This window comes from Triticum dicoccoides, chromosome 7B (assembly GCF_002162155.2).
Source record: "Triticum dicoccoides isolate Atlit2015 ecotype Zavitan chromosome 7B, WEW_v2.0, whole genome shotgun sequence".
NCBI classification, from domain to species: Eukaryota; Viridiplantae; Streptophyta; class Magnoliopsida; order Poales; family Poaceae; genus Triticum; species Triticum dicoccoides.
This window is the reverse complement of record NC_041393.1, coordinates 448,923,869-448,930,626: the sequence shown is the minus strand read 5'-3', so window position 1 is coordinate 448,930,626 and position 6,758 is coordinate 448,923,869. Positions and strand designations below refer to the sequence as shown.

Genomic DNA, 6,758 nt, shown 5'->3' with positions numbered 1-6,758 from the left:
GCGGGAGAACGCAATGGTGGGATGAAGCTTCAGCAATTTTTGCAGAGTGTGTGGATCTAGCGTCCTTGATCGGGAAGGTCATGTTTAAGCATTGTTCTAGAACTGCTAATGAAGCGGCTCATGTACTAGCAAACCATAGTTTTTGTAAAAGAATTCTTTTAGTTGGTTAGACGAACCCCTGATTTTGTTATCAGTGTGCTCGTGAACGATGTAACCCTATTTGATTTTCAATAAAGCTAGCCATGATGGTCTTCCCTAAAAAAAAGAAGTTAGTCAGTCTGTACGGGTGCATAAGCCGGGTAATGGAGATTTCATTTTCTAAGAAAGAAGACCCAGTCTGATGTTGACGTATAAATGTATTGCCTAGTCTCTTTCAGTAGATCGGTTTTTTGGTTGCATTGGTTAGAGCATGCACTTCTACATGGTACCAGAGCCAAGAGGTACTTTCGGTTCACGTTTCGTCCTGAGGGAGCCACACGTGAGGGGGAGGCAAAAGAAGAGGCAAACTATTGAGTTTCATGCACCAAAATTCACTTCAATAGATGTTACCCGCAAGCGAATGAGCTGTCGGACCTACTCGTTCCATACAAGGCAAATTTCAAGCTAGCATAGCAAGCATTCCAAACGAATCCACTTGGCCGGTACGAGTTGATGAGTTGTGAAAATAAATGCACGTGCCATTGAACAACTGCAGTTACATACGTACGCAGGTAGCACAAGAAATGATCGATCTAGCTAGTTAGCTATAGCTAGAGTACGACCTGTACCACGACCATTCAAGTGCCCGGCTCCTCAGCTCATCCTCAGTTTCGATCTTACAAGACACACACATGCACAAACTTATGCATGCTTACCAATACATGCATCTTCACCGTCTAATTCGACGAGTTTCAGCCCTGTTGGGAAAAACAAGAAAGAGTTTAACTCGAAGCGGGGACCTTAACTAAACGCTTACGAGAACGTTTGCTGAATCTCTTGCACCAGCTCTTCAGCGCTGAGCGAACACTCGATTCCAATCTGCGAGAAGGTATACATGTACAACGTTAGGAATCGTTACGGGTTTGCTAAAAGAGTGTAATTCTTTCTCTTTTTTTGCGGGTAACTTTTTTTATAATTCGCATGAGAGATGCAATTTACATGCATGATGAAACAGCAAGCTGTGGAATCGAGGGTGTATATAGCTACCAATGTTGTACTCCTTCTGTTTCATAATTCTCCCGTGGTTAACTAAAACCACGACAAGAATTATAGAATGGAGGAAGTAGTAAGTAATTTTTTTTAGAAAGGAGGCGCTTCCCCTGGCTTTAATGAACCGAAGCCCTTAAGTTTTACGCCGCCTAGTTCAACGACAAGCAATTGTCCTAGCAAGTGTGTGTTTCAGAGATTCTAGATATTTGCGCAAATATATGACCGTTTGTCTTCAAATATGCTGCTCAAATTTTTCATCAGTGTTTGGTCCTTTGAGTTAACTAGCTACACTCTACACAGCAGTGCATACGTACCAACAGTAACAGACTATTCACTGGACTGTTACATAGGTCGTGATCCCTATTTTGAAGGTTGGTCCGGGTCCAAGCTAGCCATCCAACCCACGTTGATGTCCAGTGCAGCTTCAGCGTGATTGGTCAGTAGATATATATACATGCACATGCACTTAACACGGGAACCTCACATGAAACGAAATGCAGGTCCTCTTCGACTTTAATTAGTATGTCCATGCAATGTTTGGTCCCATGCATGCATGCCTTTACTACGTTCATGCTAGAGAGCGAGGGGAGTAAGGACAACTGCTAGCAGTTAGCTATAGCTTTGTTAGCTATACTAGGTACGTACACACCTTGACGGTGAAGGCGTTGACGTCAGTGTCGTCGATGGTGCTGATCTTGGCGTGGAGAATCTCCAGCGCCGGCGCCCGTGACTCGAGCGCGGCGATGATCTTCACCACCTGCCCCGGCGCGCGGTGCGACACCGTCTTCAGCACCAGGTTCGCGCCTGCGAACTCCACCCTCACGTCGGGGAGTGGGTCAGTCGGGGGCAGCTGCAGCGCCTGCCTGTTGGCGTACACCGACAGCTCGGCGGCGATGGCGTCGAGCGACGGGAGGTAGGAGGAGCCCGGCTCGTAGCCGGTCGGCGTCATCGCCGGGGACACGTAGGTGGAGCCGGAGATCGGCGGCGGCAGGGGGCGGAGCTTGTAGGGGCTGCCTGGCGTCGGCGGCGTCCTGGCAGGGCTGATCGGGACGGCGAGGCGCGGGCTGAGCGGCGGAGTGGACCTGAGCAATGGGCTGAGCGGCGGCGTGGATTTGTGGAGCGGGCTGAGAGGTAGGCGTGGGCTGTAGGACGTCGGGGGCGGACGCGGGCTGAGGACGTGCTCGGTGTAGGCCTTGCGCTGCTTCTTGGCCTCCAGCGACTGCTTCACTTGCTGCAGCTCCTTGATGTAGTCCACCACTCCTCCTATGATGGATGCTTGGTCACCCTGATCCAAAAAAGGCATAGTATATGTCAGTGTCATCCACAAGCATGCATAGGTCTAACAACTCTCATGAATAAAGCATTCTCCTGCAGCTAGGAATCCAAGCTCAGGGTTTCCAAGAAAGAAGGTAGATAGGCTACTCCCGGGTCAGTCTTCTCATCCAAAAAAAAAAAACCCTAGGCCGGGCCATGGCCTTGCAGTCAGCATGCATGCACTGATGCAATTGGCAGGTACACAGTGGTGTAGATATGCAGTACACCAGTACCTACTTTACGTAGGACTAGATCCCAATTCCCAACGAGGAAGATCCATGGAGGTTGATGTCACTGTCAATAAGTGATAATCTACCAGAGTGCTGGTGGTACAGAACGTGGAGTAATGATTCATCGGCTAGTTTGTTAGTTGACCCAAAAGAACCAACATCTAAACAAGTAAAGATCGAGTACGTACTCAAATTAATGTAGAGATAAATAGGTAGAAATGGAAAGCTGTGCAGGATGCACGCAGCAAGCACATCGAAAGTAAGAGGGTCTTACACGCTTGACATAGAAGCAGGGCATGAGCGACCGCAGCACGGTCAGGTGCTCGTTCATCTGCTTCCGGCGGTTGCGCTCCACCGTGATGTGGGCTGTCTTCGGCGCCGCGCCGCCTCCCTCCTCCGGGGAGCACTTCTGCCTCTTCTGCGTCTGCGCTATTCCGTCACATTCGTCCGGCCGCGCTCGCCGCTTGCTGCTTTTGTTCCCCGGCGCAGAACCGCCCATCAGCTCACCACGGCTGCTGGCGCCGGCGGTGGGGCTCAACGCTGCAGCGGCGCCGTGGACGCAGTCCTCCCAAGTCTCGAGGATGCTGAATAGGTCTTCGGCGTCGGTGGGGAGCTGGAACTCACCGTCGACGTCCACGAGGAGCTGATCGCACAGCGCATCTCCCATGTTCAATGCTTCGCACGTACCCGGCCGTGAGCTTGCGAGCTTGTGTTTGGCAGCTGCTAGCTGAGTGGTGCGAGGAAGAATGTTGTGTGCAAGTGGAAGATCTTGGCTAGATAGCTTTGCTTCTTTTAAGCATAGAGAGATCGGCCGTTGCTTGGGTGATGGTCATGAGAAGAGTCGGGATGACATAAATACAGGAGGAGGTGTACGGCTGCAAGAGATGCCCACCAACAACACTTCGGCGATACCTGATAGGGCAACTCGAGGCGTATACCGGCCTGCCGGTCCACCCTAATGAGCTAATCAACTATGACGCCGGCTAAAATATCAATCTACCTCTTATATGTACATAGGTATATACACCCATAAGTGTGTTTTGATTGGTCAAATGAAAATTCTAAGAGGTTTTTTCTTCGGTACACCCTCTTAACTAAAAGATAACTTTTTTTAAAATAAATGTTGAGATTACAGCTTAGCACTTTCATGGCCATACTGTCTTTTTAGTATGGCGGAATTAGTAAGCTCTTAGGGTTCCTTTTGTTCACAGGATTCTAAAAAACGCGAGGATAGGTAATCACAAAAGTATGATAGAAATGACTGCACAAAATATAGGAATTGGTAAACATAGGAATTATGTCAACTTGGATGTTTGGTTCGTACACAAATTGAAAAGGCACAAGAACTTAATATGGTCAAATTAAATTCAAACCACATGAAAATATATAGTTAGGGTGTTATTATTTCACTACAAATATTAATCTCGTTCTCCTGGCATACGAATTTTAGAAGGGTGTCAAGTGGATGTTAGAATTCTCGCGTTTTTTTTTCCTTTCGAAACCAATATCAATTAAGGAAAATTTCCTCCATTTTTTGTTTCTCCAATTCATGTGAACCAAAAAATGAATATTAATTACCATGGCAAGAAAACTTCGGATTCCTATGTTTTCTGTCAACATTTCCTTTGAATCATATGAGCCATTAAACCATATTGTATTGTTAGGTAGGATTGCTGAAAATAGGTCCTGATTACTAACTACACCCTCTATAAACTAAACTAGTGATCTGAAACGTCTTATATTAGTTCACAGAGAGGTAATAGATCTGTTCAAGTAGGTGTTCCTGTCTGCCATCAAATCAGCTAGTTGACATGATGCAAATTTGACAAGTAAATGTATAAAATAGGAAATACAACTAGATTTGCATCTATATCCTCTTGGAAACTTTACATTGGCAATTTAATTCATCAGCACACATTTCACATTATTTTTAGAAATGGAGGAAGACCCCGGCCTCTGCATCTGGACGATGCATGCAGCCATTTTATTAATTGTTCACACAAGACCTTACAAAGTAATACAACCGTAAGACTAAAGCCACCATCTAGGAAACATCTGTCGCTACTCCTATCGAATTGATGAAGGGATGCTGAGAGTCTGGGCCTAATACCAAACAGACCTCGCAGCCAGACCTACCATCTAAGACCTGAGGTCCCATCCAGGACGCCTGCCGGTTATGGGGCACCCACCGGTCCGGCGCACTCCTCAACCAGGACGCATGCCGGGTATGAGGACGCCGCAGCCACCTGCCACCAATCCAACTTTGGAACTGTACTGCTGCATCTACCTTGCCCGGTCCAGCTGTCGTCGATGCCACCACGACGCCAGACCGCGTCACCCTCCTGCATGAGTCCATCTCCGCGCATCGGACGCCGAGTCACCACAACGCCATGCCGCCGAGATCCACCGCCATCAATGAGTGAGATGAAGCACCACTCCACCAAAGAATCTGTCCTCTGGTCCCTCGATCACGTGTGTACCTCCAAGAATGACGCCACAAAGGGGGGAACGACACTAGAGCGTCGTCGTCATCCGATCTAGGGTTTCCCCCGGAGGTAGCAGAGAGTGGCCTTGAACTTCTCCACGGTGATGCCTTCAAGAAGGGAACGATGCAGATAGCGCCGCCACCGCCGGCCTTGGCAATAGCCGAAAGCAATTTTTCACCCAGATCTGTTCGAAGGAATCCAACTCCCATGCATGGCCGCCGCCACTACCAGGCTAAGCACTCCCCGCCGCTGGCACCTCCACGATGCCCAGAGACCGCAAGACTCGCCGCCACCACGCTTGGGCCGTCGGCCACCTCTACCAACACCAACCCCACCATCCACCGGATCTGGGCAGGGATCCCAGATCCATCCCCGCCACCCACCACCACGAAGGGGAGGAGGCGGCGCCAGCTAGGGACGCCGGGAGGGGGGAAAGGAGCCGAGGCAGGGGCAGCCCGACGGCCGGCACCACCAGGCAGATGGGAACGCCCCGCGGAGTCCCCAACTGCGTGCAGGAGAGAGCCGCCCCACTGCCGCCAATGCCACACGGCCTTTGGCCAGTTATGCCCCAGGCGGCGGCGAGGGAGGGGGTTGAGGCAAAGGGGGCCACGGGGCGGCGCTAGGGTTCCTCCCAGGGGCACCCGCGGGACTGCCTCAGGAAGGGGGAGGTGGAGGGGCAGTCACGCCAGCCAATTCCACATTTCCTCGCACACATTTCACATGACAACGGTTTTTCTCCAAAAAATAAAGAACATGCCATTTCTTGTAAAAAAGAGAGAGAATCTGATAGAGACACAATAGAGAGATTCAGCAAATTAGGTATATATCTCTGTATGCAGTTGAAAATAGTACAATTAAGCTTTGTATATGAGAGGTTGTGGAGTACATAACTACTTCTATCACTGAGGTGTTCTGCTGGACTCCATCTGTGAATGTTGGTTGGACGTAGAGAAAAAACAATATAAAATAATTCTATTTGTGTTTTATCTGAATCATCAAAGAATGGACAAAATTATCATTTAAAAAGAATAAGGGGATGGTCTATGGAGGAAGCCACGTTATAATTACTAAATTTCTACAAATGTATCCCCATTATATTAGGCGAAATGCTTTATGTTGTGCAAATTTTGCTTGTGGGAATCGCAAGTAAAAAAACTCTTTTTGTGGCACAGAATTTATTTGTTACCGTGAAACAACTTAGAAAAGCAATACTCTCTCACATAAATTTTTCATCCATCCATGTTTCAGCACTATGTCAGTTTCAAGAAAGTGTTAAAAATGCTACACAACCCTTCGCCATATTCTCCCTCCTCGGGACGTGGAAACATCACTGAATCAACAAAGAAAATGAAAGAGCATGTGGCGGCCCATGTGTGGTTTTGGTAATTGATGACATTCTCTATGGACTATTGGTTTCCTTGAGTTATATTTGAAGAATTTGTCCATATGCGCTTCTTGAAGTCCATGTGTTGGTTTCAAGGAGTTTATGAGTTGACCAAGGTGCTATTCAAGGAATTATCCAAAGTTTGGTCAGAGAGAA

At 48.2% G+C, this 6,758-nt stretch overlaps 1 pseudogene; it reads right to left on the bottom strand.

The window, feature by feature from the left end:
• Nucleotides 1-559: 559 nt before the first annotated feature.
• Nucleotides 560-5,098, bottom strand: LOC119338977 (annotated as a pseudogene).
• Between the last annotated feature and the right edge of the window lie 1,660 nt (nucleotides 5,099-6,758).